We start from the raw sequence: 26,808 nt of genomic DNA, 5'->3' as shown, positions 1-26,808 counted from the left end.
TGGGGGCAGAAGGGCGCTTTAATCCCACATGGAGGAAATGAACCAGACTTTCCAAGCTCTAGGAAAACAGAAAATGGAAGGGAAGAGGCAGGGTGACTGCAGGACAGGCATGACGTCATGTGAGTACCACGCTGCAAAATGGCAAACCAGGCATGACAAGAGTGTGATAAAATGCTGGTATGATGGAGCCCAGTGTCACATAGTGAGCCTAAGTACGTAGCTGCCATCTTGGTTTGTGATTAATTAAAACTGGCCTAGGAGAATCTCATGTTGAGCTGTTTTTAGAATGTTTTTAGGGTGTTTTTTAGGATGTTTTTTAACAATGTATATTATGTTTTAATTCAGTTTTATGTATTTTATCGTTTATTGTTGTTCCCCGCCTCGATCAGAATGGAGAGGCGGGTAAGAAATAAATTTATTATTATGGGAACTACTTTTCTGAATATGCACCAGTTGCTGGGGAACATGGGTGGGAGGGTGCTGTTGCACTGTGTCCTGCTTTGTTGGTCCCTGGCCAACAGCTGGTTGCCCACTGTGTGAACAGGGTGCTAGACTAGATGGACCCTCGGTTTGATCCAGCATGGCATGTCTTATGTTCTTATGTAATGGGAAAGCAGTGGTGGTAAAAAAATTGTCCCGAAAACTGCTCTGTGCCATTGACTAGGTTTGCCAGATTGCAAACTTGGATATCTGAATAACGTGGCACACCAGGGAATCCTGCTTGGAATTGTTATAGTAGTTGGAGGAAAGAGGCAGCCAGAAAGGCTGGGTCTGGATCAGACAAGAAAAACCAATGCTACTTGTATTTCCTGCTTCCGCAGGAAATGTACAGCTAGAGTGTAGAACTCTGGATGTCAGCCTGGCGGCTCTATGCATTCTAAAAACTGCTGCCCCAAGAAACGCTTTATGGTTAGAACCTAATAGTCAGAAGCAATTTAAATACAAACATAAAGCTATGATCCAACTAAAATGAGGCACATTCCTACTCCTTTGATTTCTATGGGAGCGATTTAAGGCAGCTCATGCTTTACTTGTCTATTGACATTGATGGGAGTTAGAAGTGCTTAACTTTGGCTAGACTGAAACTGGGCTATTTTCAGTGTGAATTTTCCCAGTGACATTGGACTTGACAAAGCATAAAATACAAGACAACCACAGTTTGTTCTCATTTAGCATCACTCAGGCAAAGTCACATTGAAATAATCTGGCCAAGCTCCTGTTGAAAGACTGGATAGGAAATGAACCAAGCCTTAGCATTTGTCCCAATTCTTCCTAATACCATGATAACTGGTTTTATATTTCAAAGATTATGCAAGATTTTTAACCTCTAATTTACAGCTTATGCAAGCAGGACTGTGTTACTTAACACCATCTCTTCTCTGAAGAGATGACTTAACTCTTGCAAAGGAAGCCAGGTCAAGGTAGAAATCAAAACAATGAGTTAATCCAAGCACACCTTCATTTCAGAGACCTAACTTCCTGCAAAATCAAGGCAAAGGCATCAGATGTGAATGGTTCCCAATTTGACAGCATTCTAATTCTGGCAGCAAATCTCTTGAAATTATGTTTTTGATAGTGGAATTTTGCTTTGAAAAGTTTAATTCTGAAAGCCTTTAGTAAACATTTATGTTTTATCTGATCTCATTTCATTATTTTTTTTTCTGTGCAAATAAATTTTTTTTTGGGGGGGGGGAATGAAGGAAGCACCCCTGCCTATAAAATATGCACAAGCATGTGAAGTTCGAATCCAAGAAAGCCTTTATTAAGGAAGCAGAGCATTTTAAGGCTGTGGGAAGAAAGTGTAGCGGGGAGAGGGAAGCATTATATGGGATATGGATAATCATCCTTGCCTATGAGGCTGGAATAAAGCAAGCCAACAAATGATAATCCTCTATGGATGAGTAAACTGAATAATCAATGCAAAAATAGCAGTTTCATCCATTAAGAACAAAAACGAAAAATGAAAAAGAACCATAACCTTAACTAAGACCAATCAAAATGTCACAAAATAATGAACACGCTTTTGAGTTCCCTAGAAATCATCCTCGATGTATGTATATTTTCTTGGGATTAAGTCCCACCATGTTCAATGGGACTTGGCCATTAGTAAAAGCCTTTAGGGGTGCAATCTCAATTAGATTAGACTATGAAAGGCGCAAAAGAAGAAGTTGCCAGGCTGTATCCAAAAGCGAGTGGGAGCAAGAAACGTCTGCTCTCTTATTGGAAAGAACGGCTAGTCATTATTCAGATCTGCCTCCAGCACTAATTGCAATGCATGTGTCACTTTTAAGACTGAGAACCAAAGTACAGCATCAACATGGTGGTGTAGCGGGGAGAGGGAAGCATTATATGGGATATGGATACACGTTAGCCAGTGGTGAAGGATCATGGGAGTTGAAGGCTAGAACATCTGAAGGGACACACATTGCTCACCCCTGACAGGGGGTTGGTAGGTAAGTTCCCTCCATAGGTGAAGTCCCATCATTAGATAGTAGAAAGTCAACTTGTCCTATGCTAAGATCCTCTGCAATCTGCACTGGTTTTGTGTGGCACCCAGCTTTGAAATCTAATACAATGAAAAGTGATATGTGTATATATAAAAGAGACCACCAGCTCCTTCTTTGGTGGAACCAGACTATTCACCTTATCTGTTCACCTTTGGGCCTCAGCACCTAACACAAAGGACCAAAATGGAAAAATTGAGCATTAATCAAGTCCTTTGAAAATTCTTTAAAACTGTGTACATGTTTTGTTTTTCTGACCCTAAAGTTTTAACACCTATTCTTCAGCAAGAGCCAGGGTTGGTTTGTTTCTCCATGGAGGGAAGTTAACAAGGAGATAATGAACAAGGATCTAGAAAGGAGACAGCTGTATTTTGAGTTGCTCTAGACAGATAAGGTTATCAACCACAGCGATTGATGTCAAAAATATATCTGATCCTTTTGCTGGTAAAGGAGCTGCTATCAGATCGAATTCCAAATCTTAAAATAAATAATTTGAAGGATGACCCTGCCAACTTTTTCCCACGGATGGGAGATTTCAGAGCCCCATGTCTAGCTGAAAGCTCCCTTACGGCTGCTTCACAGGAACAGACATCAGTGTGTTGGCTGCTTGAAATTGTACTGCATGGAGACCATTTCTGCGTGGCAAGCCGTTCATCTAGAATCTAGATCATCTCCCTTGCACTCAGATTTATTGTTTTTAACATTCTCCTGTAGTCAGCCAAATAAACTGATTAATAAATGGCTATAATAATGGTTTTGGCATTCTTTTATGGTTTTGTGTTTGGCTTGTCAACAAACTACATTTTAGGGGAAAAAATGGGTTGTTTAAAAAAACAAAACAAAAAACTTGTACTCCATACTTCCTTAATATCAGTTCTTAATTTTGTTCATTGAAAAAAAGATATTGTCTATTTCATTTGGAGAAAAAAGAATCCAAAACTATTTCCATGTTATATTAGGTATTCAAGCATATTCCAACTAAGAGACTTTGCTTATCATCATACCGAGATGTTCTTTCAGACTGTAATATGCAAAGCACTCAAGAGCTTAATATAAACATTACAACACATCAGGATATCATGAACAGGAGTCAATGAATGACATTGAGAAGCCATTCTAGATTGCTATAAGTCAAACTGATCCAATGGGAATGAGCCAGCAAAAATCCATGGTTCTGTGCAGGAAAGATTTATAAAGTCCTTGAAAGTTAGGAGGGCAGGAAAGAGGGAAGAAGTCAGCAGTATCTAGGTCAGCATCTAGGACAGAAGTGTGAACCCTATAACCCTCCTGATGTTGGATTCCAATTCCCATCAGCCCAAGCCAACATGGTCAATGGCCTGGGATGATGGGAGTTGTAGTCTAACATGATCTAGATGGCCAATTGTTCCCTACTTCTGATCTAGGAAAATATATGAGAACCCTGCTGATCCAAGTGTCTCCAGGACTGAAGTAGCAAGTAAGCTCATAAAGTCCCCAATTAAGGGCCACGTGTGTTTCCTAGAAATGCAGGGTCCAAAGAGATTGCCATTTCAATCTTTTGGGGCAAAACAACAGCGAGTCTTATGGCAACTTAAAGACTTAGTGGATTTATTATGGCATATGCCTTCATGAGAAAATGGGCTCTAGTCCACAAAAGCATACACAATAATGAATCAATAAACCTTCAAGATCCCAGAAGCCTCTCTCTTGTTTTTGCTAGAAGTGCAAGTGACTCCCAAACCAGTCCTACCATGGTAAGCCTGTACCAACCCATTACTTGGAAACAATCCTAATATTATATAGACCAGAACATGAAAAGGTTCATTGGTTTTAATACCGGAGTATCAAATCCAAGGATAAATGTTGCAAATAGGTTGCTGGATGGGCACCTACTTGCCCCTGGGTTTAATTAGCTCCAGATAGTTCTGATGTCTCCACTCTGGTAAGGGTGAAACTGCACTAATGGAGACAAAACATTAGTTCAGGAACTCTGTTGGTTTTCTGCTGCAAAGCAGCAAGCAGGAAGCAATATTTGCAGTCACAATGGCAGGCAGAAGGCGATGCTTAACCTTTCCTCTGCCCATTGCTTTCCCTCTGCCACCTGCTACAGTTGCTTTTCCCCACTTGATGCAGCAAAGACACATCTTGGTACCTTGACTGGAGCAAAATCGATGAGGGCTCACAGAGGAACAGTGGTAGACATTAGAAGAATTAATGCTAGCTGCAAATCCAGCCCTGCTTTGCAGCAGAGAAGAGGCAACCAAGGCTCCAGGGCCGGCCCTACCATTAGGCTGCGTGAAGCCTATCACTATAATGGGATCAGCACCTTGGACAGCTCCTTTAGAGTTCTGACTGAAACCCACAGCAGTGCCACAGGAACTACCAGCCTCTAAACGAGCTGCCGTAAGGAGGATAAATACCAATTCTTTATGGGTAAGGGAGGGGTTTAGAGCGTTTGGCATTTAGAAATCGCCGAACACTGGAAAGATCCGAAGGGCCCTACACTCACTGGATGGAAAGGGAAAGTGTGGGATATAGCCTGCTCTGAAAAATTAACCTACCACCGCAGAGTCTCGTCGGGCCAACTTAGCTATGACCCATTCAATGAAATATGGTCTCCTTTTCTCAATTACATCAATGGTACAGATGTGGCATCCAACTCTGGTTTAACAAATCTTCCTCTGACCACAGTAAATTGAAGGAAACAAGCTCAGTTCGGCATCTACAGAAATCGTGTTTGTGTATTTATTAGAAACGCTGTCTGACTTGTATGTTTTTATATATATTTTTAACTTTTTTAAAACTGCTTTGTTAAATAGAGTTTAATAAATAAATATTATTTTTTTTAAAAAAAAGGAACCACCAGCCTCCACTGTCTGTACCTCTGTTTAAAGGTGCTGTTCCTATGCTCACACAAGCTTTTCATCAGACTCCTCCCAGGGGCAGGGACATCTCACACCTCCCCCAAACGTGCTTGGCTTTCCTATTCCAAGCATTTCAGACACATCTCTGTATTAATAAAACATATTTTAACAATTAGCTTCTGTAAAGCAACATCTGACTGTTAAGAAATATTCCAGGACAGTTAAGAAATATTCCAGGACAGTTAAGAAATATTCACATTATTTTGTCTAATCCCAGCATGATCCAGCGTTGCTTTAAGGCAAACCCACAGGAATCAAGCAGGCACCTCATCACACATGCTGGAAGTCATAAACAGGGGATAAGAAGCTTCCTAGGCCTATAGTTCAAGTTCAACCCACTAAGGAAGCAATACTATGCATGTTTAGATAGGAAACAGTTCTACATTTCCTAGGATGCCCTAAACAAGTCCTCCAATTCCAATTCCTAGTATTCCCAATGCTGGAAGTTGTAGGATTATTTTCTGTCTAAATATCCATAGGATTGTGCCCTTAGGCCCAAATGACTAAGGAAAAGAAGGCTAGTCCACCCAGAGAATTGCAGTGGGGTCTCTGAAAAAAATATTCCATTGCTTACAGAGAGTAAGATCCATATAATGTTGCTTTGAAAGGAACCAAGAATGTTGCGTTTAATGTGTTGAATATGGCATTTATTTGACAAATACATCTAATAATATTTTTTTAAAAAAAAACTGAAAATCTGAAATGAGTCCTTTTGAACTATGTAAATTACTAGTGTACATGATATTTTGAATCAATGCCCTTAAAAATCTGCCTTTATTCAGAGTAGGGATGGATGAATTTATCAATTTTGGTCTCTCTCAGTTTCTAATTTTTCCAGTCAAGTTCAGCTTGACTCAAACTTTGAGAATATCTCAAGTAATAAATTTGGTTTGGTTTGAACTTTGAGGTGTTTTCTCTCTCTCTCTCTCTCTCTCTCTCTTTCTCTCTCTCTCTCTGTGTGTGTGTGTGTGGTGTAAATTTTGCATGAAAATGCATGAGCATGTTTATGCACATATCTTTGTGTGTGTGTGTTAGTCAAAAAGTACAATATGTGGCTTTTTTGCCTAATATACACATTCCATGCAAGCAATTTTCCTAATACAATGCATTTTTAACATTAGTTTTCCTGATATATACACCGTGTATGCATTTTTTGATTTGAGAACTCCATTACAAAATTTGGAAGTGTGCAAATTTTGAAGGATAATTTAGTTTTGGTTCATATAATGGTTTGAAAGTCTGAAATTAGGAAAGTTTGCAGACTGAACAAATATCTCCCCCATTCCTAATTCAGAGCAGCTACTGTTTTTAAAGATAAATATAAATTTGATGAGATTGAAAAATGGGCATCTGACATTTTAAACTCTAGTTGATCTGAAAAAACCCACAGTACAGTCTCTTTGAACAAACAGTACTGTCTGTTTGCTCTGCCTTTGAGACCTAAAACAACAAATAAATTAAAACTTTGCCTAAGACACAAAACACAGCCACACCCATTTTAAACTCTTTTAAATAGTCTACAACTGCAGGTGTTGTTGGTTTACTTCAATTTGTTTTTACATATAGACACTCCCGTACATTTATACTTGTGTGGCTGTCTGTTTCCTAGCAACTCCACTTGCCGTCTTGTTCAGTAGGTTGAACACAAATGTAAGATTTTTCTTTGCCAGAAAAAAAGGCTACTTCCTCCTTTCCCCACCCGGTTTAACCCAATAAGGTTTTAAAAACAGGTTTATTTCTAACCCTCACTGTGACATAGGGTGACCATATGAAAAGGAGGACAGGGCTCCTGTATCTTTAACAGTTGCATAGAAAAGGGAATTTCAGCAGGTGTCATTTGTATATATGGAGAACCTGGTGAAATTTCCTCTTTATCACACCAGTTAAAGCTGCAGGAGCTATACTAGAGTGACCAGATTTAAAAGAGGGCAGGGCACCTGCAGCTTTAACTGTGGTGATGAAAAGGAAATTTCACCAGGTTCTTCATATATACAAATGACACCTGCTGAAATTATCTTTTCAATACAAGGACTCCTGTATCTTTAACAGCTGTATTGAAAAGGGAATTTCAGCAGGTGTCAATTGAAGTGGGAGAAATTCCCTCTTCATCACAACAGTTCAAGCTACACTAGCTATAGTAGAGTGGCCAGATACAAAAGAGGGCAGGGCTTCTGCAGCTTTAACTGTTGTGATGAAGCGGGAATTTCACGCTCTTCAATTGACACCTGCTGAAATTCCCTTTTCTACATTACTGTTAAAGATACAGGAGCTCTGTCCTCCTTTTCATATGGTCACCCTACCCTACGCTCACCCCTATACAGAATCTCCCCCTCACTCACCCACATATTCTCTCACTGTCCAGACAGAAACACTCCCTCCATGGTGCTTTCTCAACTTCTCCAAGACGCATGGGAGCCGCTCACCCAGGAACAGCTCCTGCACACCTGGGAAAACATTTACATAACCCCAGCCTTGTAGGCAGGGATGTTAGCATGAGTCTTTACCACAGAATTGACAACTCTAAGCTAGATTAATTGCTGCCTATGTGTGTCATTTCAATTTTCCCCCACCTCCCAGCCCTGCAAAAGCTTGTTCATGGACAAGTAAGTCCCATATGGCCACCAGTATGTTTAAAAGACATCTGTTTCAAGAACCACAACTGCAGGTCATTCTTACTTCCATTGCTGTGGACATAGAATAGGACTGGATGTCTGTGTCAGTTTCTTGTGCATTCATTTATAGCTCTTTTCCGTCGTATTTCTGCATCTACCTGCAAATCTTTTTAAAATACATGAAAATTTGCATTACTTTTTAAAGTCTTTCCCCACAAGGTGTGCATTTTCTATACTTTTTTTTTACCATAAAGCACGTACGTCTGTATACATTTTAACCTAAGAGATACATTTTTTTATATGCAGGGTGGTACATTTTTTAAGCTGTGAACTGTATTGCAACATTTGAGGAGGCACGAAAATTGAAGGAAAACCTCATTCCAATCCGTGTGTTCATCCATGACATCCAAATCAAGTTGGCTCTCTTAAAAATGTAGATTGAACAAAATCCATTCCTAAACTGGAGTAAGGAACTGCTTGATTGAGTTCAGCAACATTTGGGCCTAAATCTCTGAAGTGGCTGGTAAAAGCAGGAATCAATTCTGCAATTTACTTGAAGTGTGGACAGAAAGGACCAGCTAGCCTCTCTGCGCATGCCCGGAGCATGTGAAGAGGGGTCAATCTAGGAAGCCACCTTGCATGCTCCAAGTCAGAACTGCTTTAGTCAATTCTAGAGACCAAGGGAAGCCAAAGGCAGTGTTCCCAGTCACATAGCCTTACTGGAACCTGGAATGGAATGGAAGTGGGAGAATAAACATGACTGATTGAATTCTCTTCTTCTGAAGTTGCCTGGGCAACAAGGAAATGAAAATGTAGGCCATGCAGGACATTTTTATTGATTTTACTGTTCCCTCCCCAGGTTGTTTTGCTTTGGGATGGAAATACACAAATATATCGGGCCCTAAATTTTGTGTTTGAAAATATTACCTCAACCCCAGCCCCTCACTATTCAGATAGCACAAGTTGCCAATCCGTCAGTCAGTCGTCAGTTTTACCAAGATAAGGGGAGAGCAGCAACAAATAATAACTTACTGTCAGTACACTCATTCTGCATCACCTTGTTTTTCCAGATAGCTTCAGGTGGATGATTTTGATTACAGTGCTTAGGATGACAGCCAAGATGGGAGGAATTCTTTGTTTCTAGTTAAATGTAAGTCTATACTTTGAAGTGACAAAAACTATAGGGTTCTTATTTCCTTTGTTGTCGTTCACAATGAAAATACTGTGAATGGTCCTTAATCGTGTTTACTCACAGCAAACTCAGGTGCTGAATTATGATGGTTACATAGCCAGAACAAGGCTACTGAGGAGAGAGGAAGATATCAGCATGCTTGGGGAACCCCAAGGTTTGCAGAAGCCTCAAGATGACTGACGGTGCTCAGTGGCCTCAGAATGCTGAGAGGGGAAAAACAGAAAATGGCGGAGGGAGCAAGGGGCAGAGCAGAGCATTCAGGAAGAAGGCCTAGTTCATTGGCTGGAACCCAGAACGGGAGCACTCCACATAACAACACTTTTGCCCTGCACTTCCTTCGATACGGTTTGCCTTGCCCACTCTTCTTCTATGCTTGTGGCACAGTGCGGGCAGGCTTCATCTAGGGAGGGTGGAGGCTAATGGCTGGCTGGCTGGCTCTTCCTGCAGTTCCTCCCTTTGGGCACACTTGGCATATAGGAACTGTCTTTCTGACAGCCATGAAGCCCAATCCCAGGCAGGCAAGGACGTTTAATGGAACTACGGCTGCAATCCCACACGTGTTTACCAGCAAGCAAGTAAACAGTGGTGATCTGCACTTTGAAATGGCTGGTCATCCTTTCTCCCAGCCATTGTCCTTGATGGACAGGGTTCCAGACCCATATTTCCATTCCACCCACCACTTTTCCTCAGCAAGTGCCCCATCTTAATCCAAGAGAAGTAGCCATTGGGCGGGGGGGATCATGCAGCTGTTGTTGGACTACATTTCCCATCTTCCCCAACCACTGACCATGCTAGCTGAGCCTAATGGGAATTGGAGTCCAACATCTGGAAGTCCTTGTTTAGTGCATGAGATGGCCCATATAACATGTATTTCCAGCTGGGCTACATTCTCACAAATGTTGCCAGCAGATAAATGCAGTTATACCATATTAGGACAGAAATTAAGGAAGAGTAATAGTATAGGCATGCAATAAAAGCCCTCTCATTTTGCACAGGAAAGCAAGTAGAGGCACCTCCCCTAAATTGAGTTGATGGTGAGAAGTTAAGGTGTGCAGAAGATCCTACTTCAGAGAATTGGGATGAACTAAATGGCTTCCAAGTGCATTTGTATTTCATGTTTATGAAAGTGGGAAGTTTTTTTTAAAAAAAACTGGAAAATGTGAGTTTTCTTTTAATGCGGCCAAATTATACGTTATCAAAAAAGAAACTCTTTGATACTGTTGGATAATTAGAAATCTCTCGATCTGCAAATGAAAAGCGAATGTGCACAGAGCATCATTTGACAACTAAAGATACTGCAATAATGTTTGGCTTTTTCTCAACTTGTGGAGGAAATGAATCAATACTTATGAATTACTAAGCATGTCTCCAGTCCCAGCAAAGAATACGTCTACACAGAGAGAGTATAATCAATGCTAAACTAGTCAGTGTATGCATGACTGTGATTTTTAAGGGCAAACTTCATATAACAATACCTTTTCCTTAAAAAAGTGGGGGGGAGGAATCTGCTTTAGAAGGGAGGAACTAAAAGTGGCAAAGCAACAGTGTGTTTCTACATGAGGCTGTTAATCTGCTGTATCCATTTTCTTGTTGTCATAGAATTGAGATCCGAGCACTACATGACATCTAGGTGATACTGTGGTAGAGCAGAATAGCACAATTCCACACATGGAAAAAGCATTTTCTTTTGCTTTCACAAGTAATACTGTATTTCCCCTGCTCTACAAAAAAGCAGCTTCCTTAAGTGAGCCATACTGGGAGCTTTGCCCAGGGGAGAAGACTACAGGAAATGCCCAGGTGTGTGCAAAACCTAGGAAGGACAGTTGCAAGTGACAGCCTCAAAATGGTAGCCAACCATTTATGAGCTATTTTATGTATTCAGATCTTTCTAGACGGCTTTCCCACAGACTCCATGTATAGGGTACAGGAACAGGTGTCAAAGCACATGCTGGTTCCATCCTCATGTCCTTGGAAACACTGTCCCTGTCCTCCAAGTTCACAACCTCCCTGTGCTGAGTTGGGGTGGGGGGTGTCTGACGGAGGCTTTAGCCTCCACATGATTAGGAATCTATGCATGGTCCCATCTATGTGGGGAACCTCCGATTGTTAGACTCGAATTCCCATTAACTTCAGCCCGCATAGTCAGTGATCAGGAGTAATGGGAGTTGTAGTCCAACAACATCTGAAATGCCTGAATAGGGCTGGCAGAAAACATAAAACAAGCAATTATAAACCACAATATAAGATAAAACAGAATAGCCTTTAAAGTTAAGTCCTTACTTACAGTCTTGACAAAAGAGGAAGGGTTTACAGCTTTTTTTAAAAAAGGCAATAATACTGGAGCCTTGGGGCTATAAACCCAACTCCTGGCCATCTCCATCCAAGCCTGTCATTAAAACAGATGTATAATATGGTCCTTGACAACCTCAGTTGGTGAGGTAGCTCATAGGAGGAAGCTTCTTACAGTATGAGGGTCCTAGTTCATACAAGCCTTTAAGGTTAAAGCTGAGAGGATATCAACGGTTTAACATTACTGGCTTAAAGGCATGTGGACTGGTGGATTGTTTTGTTGAAGGCACAGCCTTGTTGCTGGTGTGGTCATCTCTATCAACACAAAGCAGTGAATCCATAAATGGACTTTGTGTTACAAATGTGATAGATTATGCCCGAGAGAGTACCATGTAGCATCTCCCATGCTACATAGCATTACCATGGCACAGAGAAAATAGTCTTTAATAATTCAGAAATTATCTGTACTAATTAGTCCCTTGAACATCAAACCTTTCCCTTCTGTATTGCACGTCAAATGGAAAAAACAATTTTGCTTTATCCTACCATGAAGAAAAATATATTTGCTAAGAGTAATCAAGACAGCAATCGTACAATAGTCAAGAAATGGGCCAACATTTTTATTAATATTAATAAAAATAGGATTCCACACTAAAAACACATTTTATAGACTCCCTCAAAGCATGATTTGATTTCAGCCATCCCCCATGCCCATTGTTACACGAGCAAATAAAATTACAGAAAGTGGGAGAGATAGCTTTGCTTTCTTTACTCCAACTGTTCCCCCTCAGACTACCGTCTTTAATTGAGGATATAAAAGTGAAGTTTTCAGAATTTGAAAATAAATGTGAAGGCAGGAGGGGGAGTAAATACTAACACTACTAATAATAAATTCTGTGTTTTTTCCAGCTTTGTGCTTTCCTCCACTTTCCTTAAAAATTAATGTTGAAATAAATCTTCAAACATGTTTATTTATTTATTTGGTTTGCACCTCAACTTTCTACCACAAAAAATCGGCCACAAGGCAGCTTACAATCACAAATAAAACTTAATTAAAACAATAATAAAAACAAATACGTTCAAACACAATTAAAACATAGCAACAGGATAAAAACTGCATCTAACCCAACAGACCTGCTTATATGCCAAAGCCTGCTTAAATAAAAAAAGTCTTCACCCGCTAGCAGAAGGTCAACAAAAAGGGAGAAAACCTATCCTCCCTCAATAGTGAGTTCTACAACCTGGGAGTGACCACCGAGAAGGCCCTTTTTCAGGTCAGCTCCAAATTCACCTCTGAAGGCAGCAGTCTTGAAGGAAGCACCTCTCCCAAAGACCTAAGACGTTGGCAGGCTCTTAAAGGTCATGTGACACTTGTGTGCGTTCAAAGGGCTCCACATACAGGATCTCAGTAATTCTTACAAAGTCCCCATAAGATAGTCAGCATTATTTCCCCCATATTGCTGATGGGAGGTAAGTCTGAAACTAAGAGGTGCCAGTGGCTTGCCTAAAGTCACATAGACCCTGTTCAGATGACACGCTAAACCATGGTGGTTAAGCATTTTGAGCTAAACATTGGGCCTGTTCAGACAACACATTAAGCCATGGTTAGGCCGCTAATCCTTTTGCAGCAAATGGTTAATGAGTGTGTTTAAATCGTAGTTATGTAGCCACCATGATTAGGAATGGTTCACGCGACACGCTATGTCATGGTTGACACGACACACTCAGCCATAATGTTTAGCTCAAAATGCTTAACCATTGTAGCTTAGCGTGTCATCTGAACAAGGTCACAATGGCTTAGATTGTCAACTGAACGGTTCCTAACCATGGTGGCTACATCATCATCATTGTTCTTTATTATGGTCACAGACCAGCAAAATCAACACCAAAACATACAAAGGATAGATAAAAGGTGACATAAAAACAAAATACAGCTCGGTGAGTTGCTTCTCTCAGAAGGATTGCAATGTTATTTTTTCTAGTTTGCATTGAGGTCATGAGAAACTTAGAGACCCTTTCAGTAATATGGGAGGACACTTCCCTTAAACAGATTAATACCAACATTGTGGGGCTATATCCAGAAAAGGCTGTTAATAAAGGAAAGATTAACTTTTTTCTGCTGTCCTCATACATGTTACAATGTAAAATGACATGTTCAACAGATTCTATTGCTCCAGAACCACAGGGACATATCCATTCATTAACCGGGATCTTACTAAATCGTCCTTCTAGTAATGCTGATGGCAACACATTAAAGCGAGCAAGGGTAAATGCTCTCCTATACTTGGGAATGGCTAAAGCATACAGATATGAAGCTGCAGTGAGCCCATAGTTATTAAAATTATTGTAGAGCAGCAGAGAGCAAGATTTGTTAGCAGCAGTTCTTAAATGCTGTAGATCTAGATCTATTAGTCTTTGAACAACAAGAGATTGGGCCTTCTGGAGCCATAGTTGCCTACAGCTTCCACAGAGAAGCCCAGCCTAAGTAGCTTCTTCTCCATCTCTCTCATCCAACGAGTGACATAGGCATCTGAGAGCAGTAAAGAGAGATAGCTACCAGGAGCTGCAAGGAAGTGTAGTCGTAGCCACCATTTAAAGGCCTCAATCCATGCCTTGCATTCAACTGATCTAATACCCACTTCCAGATAAATAGCTGCGTTCCCCACACAGGAAAGGAGGCCCAGTAGTTTTCTAAGAAATACAGATTGGACTCTTTCAATTTGGGCATTAAATCCCAGTATCCAAATAGGAATACCGTAAGTAAATTGGGCCAGAGTCTTAGCTTTGTGAATTTGAATTGCAGAAGGGATGAATTGACCACCTTACATGAAAAAGAATCTTAGGATCAGCTGCTGACTAGAATTTGCTGAATTAATTGTCTGCCTTCTTTGTTCAGACCAAGCTCCAGTGCTCTGCATTTGTATGCCTAGATATTTTATATGGGCAACTTGCTCAATGATATTACCATTTAAAGTCCATCTGTATTGCTTCCGAGCTTTAGAGAACACCAAAACTTTCGACTTGCTATAATTGATAGTCAAACTATTCTCACAGCAATAGGTCCCAAATGCAGAGAGTAATCGTCTTAACCCAATTCTAGAAAGTGATAACAGTACAGCATCATCAGTATACAGAATACTGCAAAGGGGTTAGTAGCCTAACCATGGCTTAGAGTCTCATCTTGTGAGGGAACTGGCTGTCATTTCCGGTTATGACCTTAATGAAGGCCGTGCTCTTTGCGCATGCCTGAAGTCCGAGGCAGACATTCCTACCAAACAGGTTTGAACCGGTTGTGCTATGCTGCCAAGATGCGCACGCAATTCCTTTGTGTAAAAGTGTGTGCGTTGCCTTTGCATGAGGGGCGTGTATAAAAAGCCCCTCCTCCCAGTCCCCAAGGCAGCCGCCCGTGGACTCATCCCGTACTGCTGTTTCGCTAGCAAATAAAGCTATCTGTTTGGACAAGAACTTTGGTGTGGACTCCAGTTTCTCTGTGTGGGCTCCAGTTTTTCCGTAACATTCCTGGCGCCCAACGTGGGGCCGCTTCCTTCAACAAGGAAACCTCACGGAGTACTGGACAGCCTGCCAGGGAGATTTCCCCCACTCCAGCTTGCCTCCTCGCAGCTCCCCCCCCCCAGGCGTCCGCCGACACTCATCGGGAGCACGCCGTCAGCTTGCCTTCGGCTTCGCTGATGCCTGGTGATCTGGGGACGGACCGACCTGAGGGGGCGGCGTGGACGCAGCTGAACCTCTGTGGAAGTTTTGCTACAGATACCTTTCTAACCGGCGCCGGAGCTTCAGACAGGCGAGTAACAATGGGCTCTCTGTAATCTGTTTCTGTTCTGTTCAGCCAGCTCCCAGGAGCTGAAGGAGGGGCTGGATCAACCCCTCAGAAGCCGGAAGGTTTCTCTGTTTTCTGTTTCTCTGCTGGGCTGGATTTGGGGAGGAAGGGTGTTGTCTGTGTAATTGGTGTGTGAATGGCAGCCTGATTCCCATTGTTGACCGTTGGATCCATCAGTCCTCTGGCACCATTTTGTGCCTGGAAATTCTGGCAACGTGGGCTGGCAGCGTGTGATTGTGAACCTATTGTTTCACCAGCTGACTCCCCCACTACCAATAGCCAGTTGGTTCCCCGTCTACCCACCTGATTTGTCTGTATGTCTGGTGAGTTTAGAAAGTTAGGATGGGGGGAGGTTCTTCCACTCCATTAGATTCATGGTAGAGCTTTTTTGCAGAAGTTTTTTTTTGACACTACCCAGTGTAATGTACAAAGGCGAAGAAAGATAAAAGAATCCAGCCCCACCGCCTGAGGCAGCTCACTTACAGTGCTTCAAAGGACAAACCAATCATACCTTGTCCTCAGGAAGAACTGCCGCCGCCTTATGTTTCGCCTACGGCGCCCCAGATGAGGCCCCCACCAACGGTGCCCACTGTTCCAGTTCCGCTACTACAGAAAAGTTGGTGTTGTGTTAAAGTGAAAAAAAAAATGACAGTTTATGTTTTCCACCCGGCCCAAGTGAAAAGAGAACTTTTTTTGTTTCCCTCCTACGCATCCCCCTTGCAGCCTCCTCCTCCCTAGTGTTTTTTTTTTTGCTTCTCCTATGCTTAGCAGCTAGAGATAAGCAGTTTTGTTTCAGTGAAAGTTTTGTTCTCAGTGGAAGTAGTCCAAAGATTTTGAAGACTTTGTGTATTTTGTCTTTCACAAACCTCAGATAATTAGAAAATGTAGAACCCCATTTTCACGGAAGAAATGTCTTCCATAGCTTTGAAGATTCACTGCCTGAGTTAAAAAGCTCCTTGTAAGCACAAATAGTTTTGCCAACCATTGTGCCAAGATGGGAGAAAGGAAAAGTATGTTGCTAAATGTCAGAAGTATGTAAAATATGTGAATAGAAGAGGTGAAGAAGATAAGAAGTTGAAACATAGGGGAGGAAGAAAAAGAGAAAAAAAAAAAAAGGAAAGTGTTTGAAGGTTAGTGTACGTGGCATGGTTTTTGACCAGAAGGAGAAGGGGGGTAAAAGACCCCTGCCTTGAAAAAGTTAGTGAATGGACAATCTTGCGTCCTCTGCTGACGAAGATTGGAAATACTGAATTGCTATATTTTTGTGTGTGTTTTGAACGTTGTGTTCTGAAATTGCCCAGCCCTAAATGCAACTACAATTGAAGCCTAAAGCACCCCTGTGTTCTTGCATCAGTATCCTTTGAAATTAGAAGCCAGAAGAAGAATACAGCTATTGCTTTTTAAAAATGGACTTGTGAAATGATTAAAGCAATTAAAAACTCCAGCTTGCATTACTGTGTTTGCACTACCAGCCTCAAGTGTGCTGTGCCAAAAACGTGGCACTGACCAGTGGAGTACAGTGGAAGAAGCTGACACCTGAACCCTGCCTGCCAGTCCAGATATGAGATCAACCTCCTCGTGGACCCAAGGCTTGCCTCATTGAATCCTGCCACGTTGATACCTGAACTACAAAGAACTACAAAGAAGAAGTTCCAGAGCATGAATGCCTTGAAGTCTTGCAACTTGGCACCAAACCTCGCCCAGACCTATATGATGACCTCGAGTTGTTTACTGATGGATCCAGCTACAATTGTACAACAAGCAGCTGAACTCGTAGTATGCACAGAAGCCCTGATGCTTGTTTCAGGCAAAAGACTATATTTACTGATTCAAAATATCACATGGACAGATTTGGAAAGAAAGAAGATTTGTGACTGCCCATGGAGCAGTGACCCATGGAGAATTAACAGTTGATCTGTTAGAAGCCCTGATGTTGCCAAAAGAATTGGCTAATTTTTCGACAAACAGCTGCCATAATTGGAGCTAGCCCATTTCTCAGTATTTGAATCCACCTTATGAAAAAGAAGACTTGGAATTAGAACAATAACTCAAAGTTTTCAAGAACCCAGAAAGATGGGATTTGTTACCCCTGATGTGCCAAGAATCATCATGACCTCCCTGTTTAAAGATCAGGTGTTTAATGACTGAAAGACTTTTTGAGAACCATGATCAATAAATGCTCAGTGAATTGTTTTTACTGGCTTCATTTGTAAATGCATCAAAAGAAAAGCCCCTGCAGACATGGACTTGTTATCTTTTTTTTTTTTTTAAGAATCCAGAACACCATAATCGCTGCACTAGAATGGGGAAGAGAAAAGAAGATCACGGTCTATGCAGAGTTACAAAGAAAGCCTGTTAGGGAAGACGTGGGACGGGCCATACACCATTATACTGACTACGCCTACTGCTTTAAAGGTCCAAGGGAATTCCAGTTGGATTCATTGGAGCCGAGCAAAATTAGCCGCACCCGAGAGATGGCAGGCCACGAAAGCCGCGGGCCTAAAGCTCACCCTGAGGAAACAGCCCTCACCGCTGGACGCGACGGGAGAAGACTCCTCGGGACCGGCAACCGAGGGAGCGAAATAACTGGGGGCGCTGCATCCCCTCTCAACCTGGAAAGAAGAGGTGTACACCGCCCGAAGCATGTTTTGCCTATTTTGCTCTTCCTGCTGACCCTGAGCATATCATCCCAGAAGTCAAAACTTGATCTCTGCTCCTCTTGTATACAAACAGTGAAACTGAATAACCAAATCAAACAGACTATTATATATCAGAGTAAATTGCAGTGTACTGAGACCAAAACGTCTTGCACTTTCTGTAATGTTTCTTTCTCGGCATGTTCTCTGAATGACAAAGTCACATGTTTTGATCCCAGAGAAAAATCCTGTTAAATGGCACCTAGAGGTCAGAGATGCTAACCAGCAAGGTACACTATTGCAGAAAAATACCCCTTAGAACCCCAAATTCTCCAGCTTCTGTGATCATAGACCCTTGTAAGATCTCCCACTGGCCAGATCAGTGTGGGGATCTCAGCTGGGAGAAGACATACATGCACGAAGACAAATATATGCCCCTCCACAGACCCGATGCAGACTACCATCCCCAAACAAGCCAATTGCGATAACAGCTGTCCTTATTAGAACTGTGTATGGTGGGCCACTTATCCAACAACACCACCCCTTTAGTAAAATCCACGCCTCTTTAACCAAAGTGCCAGTCCTCAGTAACTGCAAAGCACAACAGTGCAACTTAGTGAATTTTACCGTTTTTAACCCACAACAGTTTGTGACCACTTTTGGGAACCAATTCGGGCTCCGCATTCATGGACGGGGAGCAGATCCCCTGGGGCGGATTTATCTGAAGCTCACTCAGCTTGTAGAAACAGGCCACACCATACAAGAGCACTTCTTCCAAGACTTTTGGAAAGAAGTCGAACAGCCTTTTGAAGTGCCAGAGATAGCGCGCAACCTTTTTGTCACTTTTGCAGAAACTGTCGCTGCGACTCTGAATTAATCTAATTGTTATGTATGCGGAGGAACCAACCTAGGAGACCAATGGCCTTAGGAAGCCCAAGAATACAATGTCAGCCAGCCGTATAATGAGACCACTGACCCCAAGCCCCATAGTCAGTGGATGCTGACAAACACCCTAATTGGAAGGTGGTGCATCCAAAGAATATCTTCCGGGGCTCCGAAGATCGGAGAAACCCCGTGTCAGACCATTACCACGCTGAATCAAACTATCTTGTCCTATTGACCAAATCAAACCGTCATACCTCCTAATCGCCCATGGCCAAGCTCATTTCAGGCCAGGGCTTAGGCTCATGGTTCAATTAGTTTGGTGGGCTAAAAGAGATGATCAGTATTGTTATTTTAAGAATTATGTTATGCTTGCTGTTACCCTGTCTTATGCCAATGATTATACAAAGTTTGAAGGACATGATAGAGCAAATTGCAGATAAACGTACTGCAGTGCATCTAATGGCCTTGCAGGATTACAGGCCAGTCCCTGTCAATGATGACAATCTGGGATAATGATAGCACTCTGTGCCTTCGCTAAGAGTGTATCAAAGGGGGGAATGTGAGGGAACTGGCTGTCATTTCCGGTTATGACCTTAATGAAGGCCGTGCTCTTTGCGCATGCCTGAAGTCCGAGGCAGACATTCCTACCGAACAGGTTTGAACCGGTTGTGCTATGCTGCCAAGATGCGCACGCAATTCCTTTGTGTAAAAGTGTGTGCGTTGCCTTTGCATGAGGGGCATGTATAAAAAGCCCCTCCTCCCAGTCCCCAAGGCAGCCGCCCGTGGACTCATCCCGCGCTGCTTTTTCGCTAGTGAATAAAGCTATCTGTTTGGACAAGAACTTTGGTGTGGACTCCAGTTTCTCCGTGTGGGCTCCAGTTTTTCCGTAACATTCCGAACAGGGTCATAGTGAATTAATGGCAGAGGCAAGATTTGAATCTGAGGGAACCTCATTCATAGCACAGTCACTTTCACTGGGCTTTCACTGCTAATTGTCACTGTCAGCTTAATCTCCAGATGCATCAGTGTCCCATTGCCAACACCTTACTCTGTTCTCCGACACCTCACTGCTGCTTGTTTACCGCTTCACCTGGCGCTTGCTATCTGCCCAAACCCTGAGTCTCAGCAGTGGTGATGCCAGGACGTATCAGATGAACAGCGCAATGCATGCACAATGCCTGCTGGAGGGCCTGGCCACCTCTGTCTGCTCACTTGTTCATTGGCCTTTCCCCATGGCACTGTCTGCCAGACATTAGGTGAAGTCAACAAGGGAAGACAGGCTGGCAGCCCAGGCAAGCAACCAGTAAACATCACTGCCAGCTCAAGAGGATGGTAACAGCAAGGGAGGCTCAGGAAGAAGGCATTCCCACAAGATGTAGCCACCTGCCTAATAGTAAGGCCAGCCCTGCAGTACATAGGACAATTACCTGCCTTCTTAGCAAACCCTCCCCCAGAAAGCCTTGAGTCCAGGAGGGGGTAGGGCAGGCTCCAGGCCTGAGTTGGTCTAACAAAACCTCAACTCTCTGTCCCCTTAAGAAATTCTTTTCCATCAGAAAGAGGACAGCAACACATGTAGGCTGAGCATGCCTGAACCCACACAGGAAGTGTGTCAGTGGGGGGCAAGGAAAGAGACCTCTCCTCCTCAGTATTACTCCTCCAAAGCCCACTTCCATGGGCATTAGCATCATCATCCATATATTCATGAAAAACCTAGAAAGCACCAGGATCCTATCTGATTGGAGTTGTGTTTTGCCCATTTCAGTCACCCCACCTGGAACACAAAATGAGATGCCATTTGTATCTTCTTTTGACCCTGTGGTCCTTTGCCCGGGGAATCTGTGCTGTCCCCCTCTGTCATGTCTAGCCCTGCTCCCCTTGTTTTGGAAGAAGGTGTTTCAGGTGATCAATCAGAATCAGACTCTGAAGTAGAGGGGTCAGTGCCAGAAACAGGCCAGCCTGTACCAGTGGGGGAGAAAGCTCTCACAGGCTCTTCAGCAGCTGGGAGTGAACTCTCTCCAGAGCTTATCTTGTCAAGGGCAAATAATACACAGTCCATGGGAAGCCGAAGGAGAGAGCATGGACAGGTTAGCTGATCCTAGAGGATGCCGCTGACTAAAACAGGCGGGCTAAAGGAAGGCGAGAGGAAGACCGCCTGGCTCGCATCTCCTGAGAAGCTGCTTCAGAACTAGTCTCTCTGAAGTTAACGCATCTTGGGAAAGAGCTTTCCATTCTTCTTGAAAGGAGAATTGTCTCGCTTAGTTTGCATAGTTTTGCCTAGAGGAACATTCCTAGAGAATAGACTCCCTTCAGGTGGGAAGAGATGTTTATTGCTTGAATAAAGCTATATGGTTTACTTAGCAGGCGTTGTTATTGTCTCCCAAGAAGGCAGGAAGTTTCGAGAAACACAACACCCTCCAGGCCAATCCCATGCTTCCCACTGCTTGCAGGAAGGATGCTGCAGCTTTGTGTAAGGCACTAGGCTAATGCAGAGATGGCGTTTGGGTAAGAATTAGCAAGCTAACTGCTGCTTGTCGTCTTTTCTTTTACACAGTTTCTGATTTCTTCTGTTACTTTAACTGAGCTCTTTAATAGAACTCCTGAAATAGAAGCCAGGAGTCGAGTAATGTGTTTGTTTTTGCTGAAACATGCTCTTACCTACTAGCTGGCAGCTGTCTGATGCTCCTGGAAGAGAACTGACTCAGGTCTCTCTCTTTTCCCTCTTGAAAAGCTACAGCTCTTAATTCCACATATCCAGATGTTAAACGGAGCCTGAAAAGAGCCCTGCAACATGAACTGTGGCTGATTGACATGTATATGACCCAAATGAAGATTATAATTGCCAGCAATAGTAGATTATCACCAAGGGAGCTGCCTTCCACACTGTCCTAACTCGAAAGAAAGGTGGGAATGAGTGCACACTCTTGTGTCCCACCCCCACCCCCACCGGTTGGGGATAGGTTCCCCATTTGGGCAGGTAGTCTCATCCCAATCTGTCCTTCTTGTTCATTTCTGTCAGCCACAGGAGCAAGTGAGAAGGCCTTACTGAAGAGGAAGAGAGACACAGATCGTCATCAAATGAGCATTTTATTGCATGCTCGCTACTGCCCATGTACGGATGTTTGCGTGTCCTTTAGATGACATTGTCCACCTCCCGTGCGCCTGCCGCTCCTTCCACTTGTTTTTCCATTGCAAAATAGACCCCTTTTAATCTGACTTTTTTTTAAAAAAGGAATGTGCCACCATTTCCTGCTGTGTGCAGGAAAAGCGGCATGATAAAAACAGCCCCAGAATGGGCCGTGTGGTTGTTCCTGCTTCCTCTTTCTCTCCATGTGTAAAGAGACTGTTGCCATTGTGGGACAGCAGGAGGAGGCCTTAGCGACAGTAGGGAAATGCAAAAATCCACCCGTCTGATGATGCTCATGGTAATTCTCCTTGACCAACTAGTAGCTGCTGTTGCAATCACCCACAATGCACTGGGGCAACATAGCATTGCACTTTGTCAGCCTCCCAGCTCTCATAAGAGGAGTGTTGGAGAAGAGGCCCTAGGGCACCAGCAGCTGTAGTAGTGGGCCCTTGGTAGCTATCCATGGCAGTGCTAGGCCTGAGAAGGACCCTGCCCATAGCCTGTTGGACATATTGACTGGGTTTGCAAAACATGGTAACCCACACTCAATAGTTGAGTGTGAGTTGCTGTTGAGCTGTAGGTTGGCATGTTGTCTGAACCCAGGACATTTTCCACAGGGTGGCTTGTTAACCATGTAATATGGCTTATTTTTTCTTGAAGAAGTCACCATGAGAACCCATGGTTTGTTGTTGGGTTGTTCAGTGTAGTTGTTCAGTGTAGTTAACAAGGCACACTGCAGGGCTAACAAGCCACCCTGTGGAAAATGTCCTGGTTTCAGACAACATGCTAACCCACAGTTCAACAAACAAACCACACTCAACCACTGAATGTCAGATCATGTGTTGTGTGAACAGACCCATTGCAAAGAGCTAGATTTTCCATAAGAAGGGACATTAGAAGGCATGTCATGGGCAAGTGCAGCAAATGGCCATAGAATGAGCTTTGCCAGCAAAGACATCTGTATGATCAGCTGCTGCTGCAGAGACCCCGTAGAATGTCACTCCACTCCATGGAAGAGTACTTTATTCACACAAACATCTCAATATATTTTGTGGTCCTCTGCGAATCTTTGGGGGCCCACAATCTGCCTGGCGTGCCGCAGTAAGAACCCTTGCAATAAGGCCAGCATAGTGTATTCCCCTGATGGGCTGAGCACAGCTGTTCATATCTTTTCTGAAGCACACACGTGCAGAACACATCACGCCTTAGGATCAGGCCATTAGTCTGTTTTGGAAAAATGTAGCAAAGCTTTCCAGCCTTCCTCATGTGTATAGTCTCACTGACGTCAAAGGGATTATCAATCAAGAAGGTAAGTAGGTTTGGATTGAGAGAAATCTATTAGACAGCAGAATAATCTCCCAAGGGAAGTATCTGCTCCACTGGAGGAAAATGTAAGTTGCTGACAACTCACCCGAAAGTGTCCTACAGGCAATAATAACCTTGCTCTAGAAACAGGGTGGGCTAGATGACCCATGGTAATAAATTGTAATTCATATGAGTCAAGACACAATAAAAATGATGGATCTCTAACATGTGTCACCCCCATTTCACCCTGCTTTCAGTGGTATATTGTAACGTCTTCCATTATCCCGGTAATAACAAAGCCACCTATAAATCTATCAGTGATGCTTTCCTAGTTATCTCCCGTTAAAATGCTCGTCTCCACTCTAATTCAGAAAGGACACTAGAGTGGGTTCCCTATTATGCGTTAACACACTTGTCAGAGCTACACTTCTCCTTTCTGGGCTTTTTGTATTCCTCCCCCTCCCCCCACTGGGTACGTTAAAATATATTCACGGCACCCGACCACAGCATCCACATTAATAGCTGCTATGACATCCAATGTAATAATATTATCCAACCAGGTGACGCAAACTCAAATGCATTTTTATTGCATTAAATAGACCCCAACGTCTGCTACCTACCAATGGATCAATAAGGAGCTTTCTCAAGAAGCAAATTGGTAATTCTATAACAGAAGATTGGAAAAAAATGATTTGATTATCAAACACCAAGGCATGAATTAAAATTTGGATTCCCCCCAACACGCCCTCCCCCCACCCTGCGATTTCTTCTTCACACAGTACCTAGGATACAGGATGATGATGCATTGTGTAACAAAGGCATAAAAAGAAGTATTTTAAAGAATTATTAATATTATAGGCCACTTTATACAGTTCATTTTTAAGTGTAATGTCCAAGACAGTTTAAATAGACACCATAAAATGTAAAGCATGTGTTTGCAAATATAGGGGTAGAAATTGTGTTGATGCACTGTGGAACAAAAGGGATAGGGTTGCTGAGCCTTTTCCAGACGATCCCCTTCATACATTCATTGGACATATGGAAGGCTTGTGGATTGTGTGTGCAGCTGGACACATGTAAAGGACAAATGCTTAGACATGAGGTGTGCTTCTGCTTCCTGCTCCAGGCATCCAATGAACACGGAGAGAGTAATGTGCAAATAGGTTTTGGAAGTCATTAGATCAGCCTTCCCCAACCTGGTGCCAGATGTATTGGACTACAAATCCTATCATCCCCAGCCAGTATGGCCATAGTTAAATGGTGTCATGTCTAGCCCTGCTCCCCCTAGTTTGGAAGAAGGTGTTTAAGGTAATCAATCAGAATTAGACTCTGAAGGAGTCAGTGCCAAACACAGGCCAGCCTGTACCAGTGGGGGAGAAAGCTCTCACGGGCTCTTCACCAGCTGGTGGTGAACTGTCTCCAGAGCTTATCTTGTCAAGGGCAAACAATACACAGTCAGTGGGAAGCCAACATTCTTCCATAGAAGAGAGCACCGACAGGTTAACCAATTCTAGAGTGCACCGCAGGGTAAAATGGGCGGAGCGAAAGGAAGGCGAGAGGAAGTCAGCCCGGCTAGCATCGTGTCAGAAGCCATCTCAGAACTAGTCCCTCTGAAGTTAATGCAACTTGGGAAAAGGCTTTCCATTCTTCTTGAATGGACAATTGTCTTGCTTAGTTTGCATAGTTTTTGCCTAGGGGAAAGATCCAAGAGATTAGACTCTCTTCAGGCGGGAAGAGATGTTTATTGCTTAAACAAAGCTTTGTGGATTACTTAGCAGGCCTCCTTATTGTCTCCCAAGAAGGCAGGGTTTTTTTTGAGAAACACGACAAATGGGTTAGAATTCAGAGGTAGGCAACATGGTGCCCAATGTAACCCCAGATATCTTCCTCCCAGTTTTTGTTGTCGTTCTTTAATTAACACTTTTTCTTACCTGCAGCTGGGGTTGCTATGGAATAGATTTCTGTTGGTGCTGAAGACTGTGGGTTCAAAGGATTTGTTTAGTGTGTTGTTTAGTGCGTAACTCACCTCTGCCTTGTACTGTTTTCGTCAGTTTACTTGACCTTTGCCACACCTCTTATGGTAGCTATTTTATGGTGGCACCCAGGACAATTTCTCAAATTGCCAAAGGTGATCACAGCCCCAAAAGGTTGCCTATCCTTGGGGTAGATGCATGAACTTTTACAATAGCCATTCTTTGCTGTTAGTGCCTGTCTCTGCATCAAATACAAGAAAAGCCTGTTTAGCAATAAAGGAACACTGAGATGTGTTACAAAAACACTCCGATCACACTGGTACAGAAGGTCATGATTAGTTGCAGCCAAGTGCAAAAGCAGGAGCAAACAAAGCAAAATCCACAAATCTTCCAGGAGTGATACAAAACAACGTTTCCAAACACTGAATTTCTGTGATAGCAGAAGCTGTGCTTTACAAAAGACACCCCTGCCCCCAATGCTATTATAACAAGGTGTATGGCCCTCATCTCTTACATTTAGGACATAATCCTAAAGTCTCATTCCATAATTGTCCTATTGGAGGGGGGGGGAGAGGGGAAACTATTATAAAACAAGAATGTTGAGGCTTCCATATTTGATCATGCTTATTTCTCAGAGATCATTTACATGGGGAAACAGTTTATATTATATCATCCTTATTTAATAGTTTTAAAGTTTTTTTTTAAAAAAAAACTTAAACAAACCCATTCTTAAAATTATTCAGATATTTTAATCTAGAAAATTGAGTATAACCACGGGAAACGTATTCCTACTTCTCAATCTTGTTAATCATCCTTGAGGGAATTGGCAAAGTCTGGTTTGATACAAAAATGTGTTGACAAGTACCTCTTAAATAACCCGAAAAACTGGTCAATGAATTGAATCTGACATCACATTAATTAACAGTAATGAAATCGTATTTGCATTTTGTTGTCAAAGCACTTTTACAACAGTTCAGGTAGCCCTAACAACATTGTGATGAAATATCTTTATTTCACAACAAAAGCAACAGAGAAATTATACACTGTCTTGTAGAGAAAGTGAAATCTATCATCAGCATCATTAAAGATTTTGAAAAGCAATTCTTTTCTATGCTAATTATTCAATAAAGGAGTAAAGAAGCTGGTTATACCACTGAAACTGCTGGAAAGGCTTTAAGGGATCAGTATGGAAATCCAATAAATGAAACATCTGCTTCAGAATATAATGAAAACAACAAAATGCCAGTCATTATAATGGGCTGTGTGTGTGTGTGTGATACTACAGCTGAATGGCAGATTTTTGCGCCTACTGTAGAAGTATTTCTAAATCAGGGGAGATAATTTCAAATACTCTTCAAATACTTAAAAGGTTGTCACACAGAGGAGGGCCAGGATCTCTTCTCGATCCTCCCAGATTGCAGGTCACGGAATAATGGGCTCAAGTTAAAGGAAGCCAGATTCCAGCTGGACATCAGGAAAAACTTCCTGACTGTTAGAGCAGTACGACAATGGAATCAGTTGCCTGGTGAAGTTGTGCTCTCCCACAC

This window comes from Elgaria multicarinata, chromosome 5 (genome assembly GCF_023053635.1).
Source record: "Elgaria multicarinata webbii isolate HBS135686 ecotype San Diego chromosome 5, rElgMul1.1.pri, whole genome shotgun sequence".
In the NCBI taxonomy this organism is placed as follows: Eukaryota; Metazoa; Chordata; class Lepidosauria; order Squamata; family Anguidae; genus Elgaria; species Elgaria multicarinata.
The sequence above is the reverse complement of the archived record's forward strand: the minus strand, read 5'-3'. Positions refer to the sequence as shown.